Source organism: Sinohyriopsis cumingii, chromosome 10 (genome assembly GCF_028554795.1).
Source record: "Sinohyriopsis cumingii isolate HCF-2022 chromosome 10, ASM2855479v2, whole genome shotgun sequence".
In the NCBI taxonomy this organism is placed as follows: domain Eukaryota; kingdom Metazoa; phylum Mollusca; class Bivalvia; order Unionida; family Unionidae; genus Sinohyriopsis; species Sinohyriopsis cumingii.
In genome coordinates this window covers 11,857,162-11,869,508 of record NC_142970.1, presented here as the reverse complement: position 1 = coordinate 11,869,508, position 12,347 = coordinate 11,857,162, and the positions used below count along the sequence as shown (strand labels likewise).

General features: G+C 37.6%; 1 protein-coding gene across 4 annotated transcripts in view; it reads left to right on the top strand.

Annotated features, from left to right (window-relative positions):
- The first annotated feature begins 3,024 nt into the window (after positions 1 to 3,024).
- The window catches only part of LOC149789598 (uncharacterized), a 58,601-nt gene continuing 49,278 nt past the window's right edge, over positions 3,025 to 12,347 (top strand). For 3 of the 4 annotated variants that reach the window (XM_089971617.1, XM_089971619.1, XM_089971616.1), the window contains exon 1: positions 3,025 to 3,136. The gene's annotated coding sequence lies outside the window, so the exon portion shown is untranslated. The remainder of the gene's footprint in view (positions 3,137 to 12,347) is intronic. The other variant, XM_089971618.1, reaches the window with a different exon arrangement.

Sequence of the window (12,347 nt, the reverse complement as noted above, 5' to 3'; positions counted from 1 at the left end):
GCTTCAGCCCTGGTACGAGGCGATAGATCACGTTTCTGCCTCTTACTTTCTTCTTCTTCTTTCTTTTTGAATGAATTGGATCGTTTCATCTTGATAGTAAAACGTCAAATGACTAAATTTTAAACACCATGGGCTACTTTATAGTCATGGCAGACCAGCGTATATAAAGGGTGTGTGTCTTGTCCTTCCACTATTCATTTTATTCTCAAACCAAGCACAACGATGGACGAGACTACACAAATCGAACGTTTCATCAGAGCGTTGCGAGGAGTCATTAGAAAATTTTCTTCAGACCAGTCGTCGGACTACTCTCCTTCCTTGCGAGATAAAAGTCAAGATACTTGCTATATCTGTCAGAAGAAAGGGCATTGGTCTTCAGAGTGTGCAGACCATCAAAAAAGCAAAACAGGGTCTAAAAGAGATAAAAGTCAAGATACCTGTTATCATTGTCAAGAAAACGGACATTGGTCTCCAGATTGCCCTAAGAAACAACAGGAGCAAGAAGAGGGGGGTGATGGAGAGGAAGAAGAGGAGGAAGAAAGCAGACAGGTGAAGAAAAAGAAACAGGAGAAGAAAAGAAGAAGGGAAGAAAGTGAGGATGAAGAGGAGGAAAAGACTGTGACTGTGAAGAAATTGAAAAAACAGAGAGAGTGAACAAAGAGACAGAAGAAGTCAATGAACTTTTTAAAGTGCTATGTTGTGAATTGTGAATTGGATTGTAAATATTTATAAAAGAATAAATTAGGTATAAGAGGTAAGTGTCTTTGGGTTTTGATTTTAAAATGAGAACCTACACTCACACACTCCATCATTCACACGTACTATTGGGGTAAAATGGGTTTTTTATTTGAGTTTTAAAGGATGTTGGCAATTGAAAGACTATCTCTTTTCGAGAGACATGGGTGGCCCTGAAAAGGGCCTTTTTTTGGTGTTGGGGTGAGATTAAACAATCAACTTTAACTGCCTTAAGCCTTTGCCACGGCCAAGGCCTACTTCTGGACTGCGTACTGTTGATGATGATGATGATTGGTTGAAATCACTAAGGGTGGTACGGTAGGCTTAGTCACCGAGTTGGAGTGTTTAGCTTGGGAAGGTCGTATTCTCTTCGGTCGTAATAAAGAAGTCTGATACATTTGTTTCAGACTTCTTAACTCTGCTAAAATGTCTAACAGTACCGTGACCGTTTGACTTTGACACCCTTGTTTCTTTGCTGCTGCTTCTTCTTCTTATTTTTTTTCTTACCTCTTCTTCTTGCTGCTGTTGCTGTAGGAGAAAAGAATGTTCTGCTTCCCTTTGCTGTTGTATAAATTTCTCCAATTCTTCTTTCTGTCTCTGTCTAAAATTCTCCACGTGCGGTAATGAAGGTGACGAAGGTTCCGTAACAAATTCTTGCGAGGTAAGAAAATCCACAAAATCCCAATTCACCTCTTCTGAAAGTAAGTCCGGGTTCCCTTGGGTAGTCTCCACGGCTGGTGCACCCCAATTTATCGTTTTCTGAGTTTCCGTCATGTTGAAAAACTGTCGCATGGATTGACTGCGCACAGGCGATAGCGAATCTATATAGACCACGTGACGTCACAGACTGTTCTCTTCAGATTGGACGTGGGCTAACTGAATTTTGTAACGCGTGTTTGGATTGGTCAATGAATTCAATCCGTTTCAATCCTTCCACTCCCTATAAATAAGCGCAGTTCACTGCATTCCTTCACCTGTTCTCGGCACCCGCAACATGTGGACTACCGTGGAGTCATCAACTATCATTTAATCATGATGTTCCGGACGGACATACCGATGTATGTCCGATCCAAGTGGACAGTTGTCCACAGGACAGACACCAGCCTGTGGATAAGAAGGATATATGTGGAGAGGTAAGGATGCCTAAAGAGAGTCTTAGTATATGGCCCTGCAATCAGGCGCAGCTTGAGAAGAAGAAGAAGATCTCACAGATGCCCTTTATGTTAATATTAAGGGTATATTAACATAAAACCAAAGGCCCTTTTCAGGGCCCCTTCATAGGTCTCGAAAAGACCTTGACTTTCATTGCCTACCCCTTTTTTAAAAAAATGTCTGTTGTCGTGTGTGTGTGTGTGTGTGTGTGTGTGTCTGTGTGTTATATCCCTCTCCCCTGTTCAATTTCCATAGACCCATAAGGTCGCGACCGTATTAAAATAGGGCCCCGACCCTGTTCCATTTCCCCTTGTCGCTAAACAGGCCCACGATTTATTCCTATGTTCAATTCCCCTTGTCGCTAAACAGACCCACGATTTATTCCCATGTTAATTTACCAATGTAAACATGATGTTCACATCTTACAACTATGGGTAAAAGTTAAATACATTATATAATTTATATATAACAAACAAAAAATAATGTTTATTATAATTCTGAGGATGGTATTTCAAAGATGGTGAAATAACCAAATGGGGGAGCAGCAAGCATGGTTGTGCTGGTGGTATTATGAAAATAATATAAATTTTAGTAATTGAGCAAAAATATGTAAAAAGGAATAGTAGAAAGGATGACGCCTATGTAAATATCGACACGATGTTAGGTAAGTTATATGTAAAGACGATAAAGTCGAAATATTAGAATTGATGGTAATATCAGTGGTTCATTAGATTTTTTAGAGATGTTTCGTTTCAGTGTCAGCAAACTCGGAAGTAGTGGTATGAGGTGTAGAAGATGGGAAGCCCAAAAACAAAGGAATGAGGGGAGCAAAAGGAAGTAGTGTGCGATCCATTTATGCAAGTAGTACTAGACAGACTGACATAAAAAATAAACATGAGGTAATTGACTGCTACAGTTTGACTGCTACAGTTTGATCCGTATTCAACCATCATGTGACGCTTCTACCTTACACTACTTGAACAAACCCCGTATACACGGTGTATATAACGCAACCCACGTCATTTGTGGGATCTCGAAAAAACCGGGTAGTATAAGAACAGCCATTTAAAGCAAGCTATTCATAGCTTATCTGTGTACTATACGGTTGACAAATTCTCTGTAGTGTTACGTCCGTTTGTTTATAGGAACCGAGCTTTATCCAGGTAAATCAGGACACTACGTTGTATTGTAATGAATATACCAGATAATTCGGGATCTAACATTTTAAGGGACTTGAAAGAGATATTTTGTAAGTATCAATCTACTATATATTATTAGAAAAGTACATAAGTGTATTTGCTATAGGACAGCACACGTTGACGTTCATCGTACAAGTAATCACAACTGATTGAAGTCCCTTAGAGTCATTGTAATGAACTTCGTTTCCTTTTGGGCTGTCCTGAAAACTGGGTCAGTAACCTTTATGAAATGATACATTGTCGGACTATATTTTCTAGTATTTCAAGTGGTGCGTAAATGTTCTAAAGATATTGCTGATTAGCTGATTGGGATTAATTCATTCAATATATTACTGACGGGTTTATCTTGACTAGTGATGTTTTCTTTTTCTTCTTCTCAGTAGTGCTGACTAGTGATGGGTTTATCTTCAGTAGTGTTGACTAGTGATGGGTTTATCTTCAGTAATGTCGACTAGTGATGGGTTTATCTTTAGTAATGTTGACTAGTGATGAGTTTATCTTCAGTAATGTCGACTAGTGATGGGTTTATCTTTAGTAATGTTGACTAGTGATGAGTTTATCTTCAGTAATGTCGACTAGTGATGGGTTTATCTTCAGTATTGTCGACTAGTGATGGGTTTATCTTTAGTAATGTTGACTAGTGATGAGTTTATCTTCAGTAATGTCGACTAGTGATGGGTTTATCTTTAGTAATGTTGACTAGTGATGGGTTTATCTTCCATAATTTTGACTAGTGATGGGTTTATCTTCAGTAATGTTGACTAGTGATGGGTTTATATTCAGTAATGTTGACTAGTGATAGGTTTATCTTCAGTAATGTTGACTAGTGATGGGCTTATATTCAGTAATGTACTGATTATTTCGCATGGTGATTTAATTTTCATTTTACTATTGTGGTACATCAAACGGAAAATAAACTTTTGAGGGAACAGGTCATTGTAAGGGAGCCACGTAAGAAAGACTGATTACATCAGGAGAGACACATTCATTGAAATGACGTTTTTTTTTTCCGTAGGTAATATTGAACAATGAAGAGAGGGGTGAACCGACCTTTAATGCGGGGGCGGGGGGGGGGGGGCGGTCGAAGGGTTCATACCTGCATTGCAAATGGCAATTAATTTACACGAACCATGAACGTGATATCCTACGATATCGACACAATCTTTGGTTAAGCAGTCGGTCATTTTGTGGCTCAATGATAAGTCAATTATTTTATAACACACAAAAAGGGGCAGGGGGCTTGACCCCTGTGGTGGAAACAGGGCTCAGATCGACGTTTTTAATACAAGATCTCAACATTTCAAGGCCTCGATTTTCAAAGCGGGTATTTAAAAATGCCCCCAAAAGGGCAGTCCAGTTCGCCCTATATATTCATTTTTTTTACTGAAGTGGTATCACCACACGTTGATTCTGGGGTCGATACAAGGCAATGATCGGCATTTGAAATGCAATTATGAACCCTCCAGCCCCATTTAGTAAAAGGTTTGGTTTTAAAATGGTCGCTTCATAGCCCCATCCCAAAGGTGGGTTTACCCCCTGCTGTTTACTGTAAATGCTATAATTATTCATAATGTTTAAAATTCGTTGCTACTATCGTCAGTGGTATAATATATATGTTTAGATTGTATTTCAAAATTTTTAAGTATTTGTCATAAATATAATCCCTTTAAACATACAATTAGTTTTCCCGTTTTCTATTTGTCCGTCCCAAAACTCAGTATGTTTAAGATATATCTGTATGCTTCAACTTGGGCCACATCTTCGGGTCATTATGCTACGAAATGACGTGGTGGATCAGTGGTAAATGTGTCGGAATCTCTACCGAAAAGTTACGAAGGTTGGAAGTATATCAATATGATTTTGCAGGAGTCGGCTTCTCTGCCCTGTCCTTAGGAACTCTATTTACTTCAGTTGCTTCGACACTAAATAGCATACTTGTGTTGATGTGCCGTAAACAACTGAACCAAACCAAACTCATTATATTCCACCCAAATAATTAGCAGACGTACTCTAGCTGTAGTAGTATGAGTGACGTGGAGGAGGAATGATAATAGTCATGGGGAAAGTAGTATGAGTGAGGTGGAGGAGGAATGATAATAATCATGGGGAAAGTAGTATGAGTGAGGTGGAGGAGGAATGATAATAATCATGGGGAAAGAAGTATGAGTGACGTTGGAGGAGGAATGATAATAATCATGGGGAAAGTAGTACGAGTGACGTGGAGGAAGAATGATAATAATATTGGGGATAGTGGTATGAGTGAGGTGGAGTAGGAGTATCAATAATAGTTCATTATATACGGGAAGCACTCACCAAACTGACAAAATAAAAGAAAGGATATGGGGGAAGACCATTTAAGTTTTGGGTGGCGGGATGGGATGGGCGATGGGATTTCCCTTCCGGCAAAATATAGTTTTACGTTACCTCAAGATTATTTATAATCTTCAACTAAGATAATGAAAATACTAATGGAATAATCACGAATGGATTCTTATACCGAACGAATCAAACACCTGCGTTAACGTGGCTTGACCGTCCATGGTTTTATCTATTTCCAAGGATCTCATGACAACAATGTATGTAACCTGAGAGTTTTTAACGTTCAAATGCTAGAGTTATGTCGGTCTAATCGCCAAATGGACACACATTACAAAACTCGAATTTCACACGTGCAAGGATTTTCTCTTGTTCCACATTTGTATTACTTATTAGTAAGATATTTTTAGCCGAATGGAAATACTTCATATAATAAAGTACAAAATACGACCTAAGAACCTTATACAGAGAAGTATTCCGAATTTAAAATGCCAAACACACATACTTTAAAAATTTACGAAATTGGGGAGGGTTACTTGTAAGACATTAGGGAGGGCACATTTTACAAAACTAACACGTACTATCATAAAATCTAATACATACTGCTCCGAAATATTGGCTATATTGTCGGGATGTGAATTATCTTCCTAAAAGGAACTCCCCATAGTCATCACAAATGCTACTAAAATCTAACAAAGCTATAAATGGAGACATAAGTACAAGTAGTACATACAATAGGTTTAATATATTGTTTTCGTTTATCTATAAAGCAGAGCATAAATAGATTTTTAAAGTTATTTTATGTAAAATATTTTACCTCTCTAAAGTCCTAGATCACCGCCCCTTCCGACCCACCACCACTACCACCCCCAAAAGTGAGAAAAAATAAATTATAGGTTCTCTAGTGAGCTTCAACAAATAAAATGGAAGACATTTATTCAAAACATCGAAACATTCCAATGTTTTTATCCTTTATTATTCCTTCACTGGTATTATATTTTCTTTCCATTGTTTCTTTGAACAAACCCCTGAATTAGGTATACACATCGTTACTGAAATCATTTGCGTTCTCTTACAATTTTGGTCCGGGTAGCCGATTGGTCTATGGTGCTCGTCCGTACAGAATCACAAGCACATCTCACCTCTATCCACGTGAGTTCGAGTTTCAGATCGACCAACGTGTGTATGTTAGAAAGCTTGCGAGGAACTTCCCGTGGGTCTGGGGTTCTTCCAGGTCTGTCCCTCAACTAAATATACTGTCCACCATGTTTAGTATTGTGTGTTTTAAAATAATGGCGTAGAACAACACACAACAAAAGCATGTCACTTGAAAATGCGGGTAGTAATTGTTTGTAGTTTAAATTTTTTTACAAATTAAAAAAAGTCAGGTAAGGTTGACTAGTATTAATCATGCATTTTGCTATACACACAATTTCCCATAGTAATTGATGTGTTTGTTTGGAACAGCACAATACTGTGACACGATCATATTGCATGTGTTCACAACTGCGGAACTCCATTCGAATGAATGGAATGAAGGTCATCTCTCACCGGGCTTAGTTGAAACCGGATTCTACCGCAATGATTAAAAAAGATCCACCTTGTGAAGCTCAAAATGTAATCAAGAACAGAAAATAGCATTTGGAATGCAATATAAATGAAAACAATCATAGGCACTGAATATATATACATATACATATATTCGACATTCTGAAAGGGTCATGCTACTACTACTTTGTAATACTTCCATTCCGTGTACAGCACGTACTTTGAGTCAATGAAGATGACATCCCTACCGTATACCACACTTACTTCACAACAATGAAGATGACGTCCCTACCGTATACCACACTTACTTCACAACAATGAAGATGACGTCCCTACCGTATACCACACTTACTTCACAACAATGAAGATGACGTCCCTACCGTATACCACACTTACTTCACAACAATGAAGATGACGTCCCTACCGTATACCACACTTACTTCACAACAATGAAGATGACGTCCCTACCGTATACCACACTTACTTCACAACAATGAAGATGACGTCCCTACCGTATACCACACTTACTTCACAACAATGAAGATGACGTCCCTACCGTATACCACACTTACTTCACAACAATGAAGATGACGTCCCTACCGTATACCACACTTACTTCACAACAATGAAGATGACGTCCCTACCGTATACCACACTTACTTCACAACAATGAAGATGACGTCCCTACCGTATACCACATACTTCACAACAATGAAGATGGCGTCCCTACCGTATACCACACTTACTTCACAACAATGAAGATGACGTCCCTACCGTATACCACACTTACTTCACAACAATGAAGATGACGTCCCTACCGTATACCACACTTACTTCACAACAGTGAAGATGATTTCCCTACCTTATACAACGAGTACACGATTACCATAAAGATGATAGCAAAATTAAGATGGCAATAAAACTTGCTTTAGTATAGGTCTGACAGTAATATAAAAACTGTATAAACATTGTATGTACATTTTTCTCTCGTAGCAATGATTTTAATCCTTTTTTCAAGGGTCAGTTAATCCGCTTTAACAAGAACAAAAATCCTTTGAATATTTCACACAATTCATCAAGTTGTTTTGTGAAAGTTGACATTTATAAAACATAACGGAAAAATCAAAGATGCTGCAAACATTTCTAAGTTTTCATATATTTCTTTTAATAAATTGTGTATCAACATTCAGTATTTTCCAGTATTGTAAATGTAAACGTCTTTGGTTTGTCTTTGGTTTGTCTTTTCTGGTGTTTGTCTTGTCTTTGCACGTCTTTGTTCACCGTTTTCTGTCTTTGCAATATTTAGTTGGACCTTATTTTTAAGTACTCACAGAACTGTGTGCTTAAGTAATGTTCTTAAGATATTATTGAGTAAATGTATGCAAATAATGCAATACAACCATATGAAGGTTATTTTAATATAGTATCTTTAAGTTTAATGGAATATTCTGGGACACCGAAGGAAAATACAGTCATTCAAATGAGGTGGTCCTTGTAAGGCAGACATAACAAAAGGTTAATTACATAGTGCAAACCAACCTATCGCATAGGAGTATGAAAATACGAGTTTTGGCCACTGGCTTCTTTGAGACCTTTACGCCAGTCCTCGTCTCTACCCACCATGACAATTTAGCGTTGTCTATTGCTCACTTTAATTTTGACCGTATAGACGCAGGTATCGACGTTATTCAGTAATAGAGGCTGGGGACAAAATCCGGCCTTTCATACTACTTAATCTTTTAAGCAGTGCTTATAGAAACGATAGACGATTCTGCAGAGGGATATTCTCAGACAGGCAAGCATATGGTACCGATCAATATACACAAGCTGTCAGCCCATGCATTCATACCAGCCTCTGCGTTGCATAGGTTTTCTTCAAAAGGTGTTATAGTCCAGGTATTATGGTATACGTACAATGATACAAAATGTGTATTGGCAGAAAGAAATTTATAGTTGAGTCGTGCGTATTCTCTTTTTGAAGAAATGTATGTGGTGGCAGCTTGTATAAAATTGTGGAGTGGCAGCAAAACTATCAATTCACCAAGTATACTGAAAGAATTTATGGAGGTTGCAAAAAGTGGCGTATATCTTCCAAAAAGAATAGAATATTAAAATTTAACAAAATTTTTTGATATATTTATTTAGGTGGATTTCCATCTGAAATATGTTTTCTTCAACAGCTGAGTGAGGCATAGTTAATTATTTGGCAAGAGCTGATTTATGGGGGCACTCTTCAGAGAATGGTGCGTGTAAGTTGACGTTGTTTACATTTGCAACATAATTAATGGATAGAATGTTGTTATACCTCTACGTTACTTTCATCTACTGTGGCTAAGATTTCTTAGGATATTGTACTTGTTGAAATTGTGCATGATCTAAGCACACAAGTAACTAAAACGGCTGCTCAGTTGTGTTTCGAAAATCAGCCTGAATTAGTCTAAAGTAACCTATCCTTAGCGGTTGTTATGATTTTCCAAGACTAGACGATGCTAGTATCTGAAAGAGCCATGAATGAATTATCAAATATATTAAAGGTAAAAATGGTCATCGGCTCGTTTTCATAAATTACCTGCCAAGTCCATGAATTGAGAATAACCAAGCGGAGCACATCATTAGTACTTCCAGTTCCGTACCCACAATGTAGTTCTAGTCTACGTTTAGAAAATGTTTTCCTCTCTCATTTTGGTGGTGATAGAAGAGAAGGATGTATATATATTTGATAGCGATACAAAGATAAATGTTTTGTCTTGAGACTATGAGCTTATGGTGTGATTTTCTGTGTTTATATCTATGACAGTGCACAGTGAGTAATACAACCTTGGTAATGATTCGGAAGTGAAATCTGTGTTCATTGCATGCTGCTTTGCTTACCGTCCAGCCACTGAAAAATCTTTAACACTTCACCGTGAAGTCTTCTTTGAAGGTATTTTAGATTAACATATGGTTTGCATTGATTGTCACACACTGGAAAGTTCAGTGCTGAGAAATAAGTGTATAGAATATACAGTAAAATTAATTATAATATATCCTGTCAGGGTAGTATTGATTAAACTGTAAAATTCGTATAAAATGTTTTTTAGTAACAATATACACATTAAGTTTTCCCACCTAGTGTATATTGACTGTAACAATGAGAAAATATAATTGCAATTTTAAAAATTGAATTTACATTTTTAAATTAATTTAAAGAAACAAAATTAATTTTATCCCCATAAATTTACAGAAATGGTATCTGTTGGAGATGACATATCATTATTAGCAGAAATTTGTTCCTACACTATATGCAAGTTGCAATGGAGGATTTCTTTAAAGCCTGTCAGCGAAGATATCTTTCAATTCGGTGTTAGCACATAATAGTGATTGTATATATGGGCAGGAAATGTAACACCCAATAGGTTATATGGCCTATAGCTATAGAGGGATCCTGAGACAAACACATGGAAAAAACGCATGTCTTGAGACTGGCATCATTTGTAAAGCTGCGAAGTCTGCATATTCCAAAGGAGCTCGATGCTTCCCATTCATGCCACGATAGTTTGTGTGTGATTGTTGATCATCTAATTCTAGAACCTCATTCGGTTTACAATAATAGACAGTGCTGCAAAGGTAAAAGACATTGCATTGGGCATAGTGGTTTTCCACACTGCATGATAATGTTGAAATTGAAGCATGGAATAACACAGGTATCATGATATGTCCTATACATCTAGCCACATTCATATGTAATTATGTCTGCATGGATGGATGGATGAATGAATTTGTTGAGTAAGAATGAGAAAAGAAAATGTGTGGTCTTTATTTTATTACATCATGCTGGTATGACAGTGCAGTCTTAAATACATTCATTCCTTCCTTTCTTCATGCATTCCTTTCTTCCTTTCTTCATTCATTCATTCATTCGTTCATTCATTCATTCATTCATTCATTCATTCATTCATTCATTCATTGTTTCGGCCAGTAAGTCCGTTCGTGTTATTTTCTTTTATATGTTTTAAAGATTTATTTATATTGCTTTTTATTTTCTTTATTTGTGTCCTCATAGTCTGAGAAAACTCTTTCGACCTCTCCATAGATATCATCAGGTGGTAGTAAGTAACAGAAATACACAAAACATGTGTTGTGTTACCTACGGATTTCCCCACTACAGTTTTCCCTTCTGTAGCATGTGGTTTTCATGGTGTCTTTGAGCACTGTAACTTTGCACATGGATTTAAGATACTATTTTCTATCCGCAGTGTCCATTGGCTCCTGCTAAACCTGTGCATATGAGTGATCGCCCTTGGAGGCTAGCAGTCCATTGCAGTAGTCAGATGTCCTATTGCCTTGCTCAGTCCTCTACCTCAGATGGGTCTGTGTCATATTTTCTCCTCTTGCTAGAATACGTTGCCTGGTTTGTGGAAGATTGATCTCAGAGTCCTTGTTGAATGTTTTCCTCTAAAGTGTGTCACCCTTGTTCTCAATGGCGATCACAGTATGTTACTGAGGACATGCATTGTTAAATCCACTATTGCCTCAAAATTCTGAAATAGTTCACATTTTTTTAGGTAATGAAACACGGATTGATATGTTCACAGCTTCACATTTATGTGTGTTGGTATTGGGTCACAGTCTTTCTACAACATTACAGGAGAGTTTCATAACCATAACTTCTAGCAGGATATTGTTATGATTTTCTGTCATGTTTAGATGAGTCACTTGATGAGGGCCGATGTATGCTTATCGTATCCACCTGCTGTTAGTACTTTCTCCCTTAGACCTTTGAATAATGCCAGCATTTTCAGCAGTCCCCTGAATAACAGCGCAGAGTGTTATCCAGTACTTGGAGAAGTTGCCATTTAATTTTTGCAATATAGCTACCGTTGTCCTCCATCATTTGCTTGAAGATCAGACTGCAGCATACTTCAATGTTTTAGCTGACAATTTTTTGTTTGAGCCTTTTCCTCCGCTTTTTTTCTATTCCTGGAAACATCTTTTTCACTAAATATGGCAGAATTACACCGTTTGAACTGTAAACGACCCAATTGGACGGGATCAGTCAGTCGTTCTAGTTCCAACATCAGATGTAGAATGTTGTAAGCATCTTGAAAGCCAGCAGAAGCCCGTGCATTTCCATCTGTTGTTGCATATCTAATAAGAATTTCTTGCAGCGCAAACTTGTTTCCTATTTCTCTTGTCATTTCATGCTCTGAATGTCGTGCAACTGGTGACAGATTTGCTGTGCAGTCAGCACGGCCTCCTGGACATTGCACATCAAAACCTTTCCCCTTCAGCTATGTTTCATTCCAAAACAGCATGTTTTTATCTATAGTCCCCAATATGTTTCACTTCTCTGTAACAGTTTCACAGGCAATGCAAACAATTTGCGATGATCTTTGATCAGGTTTCTTTTCAAGTCCA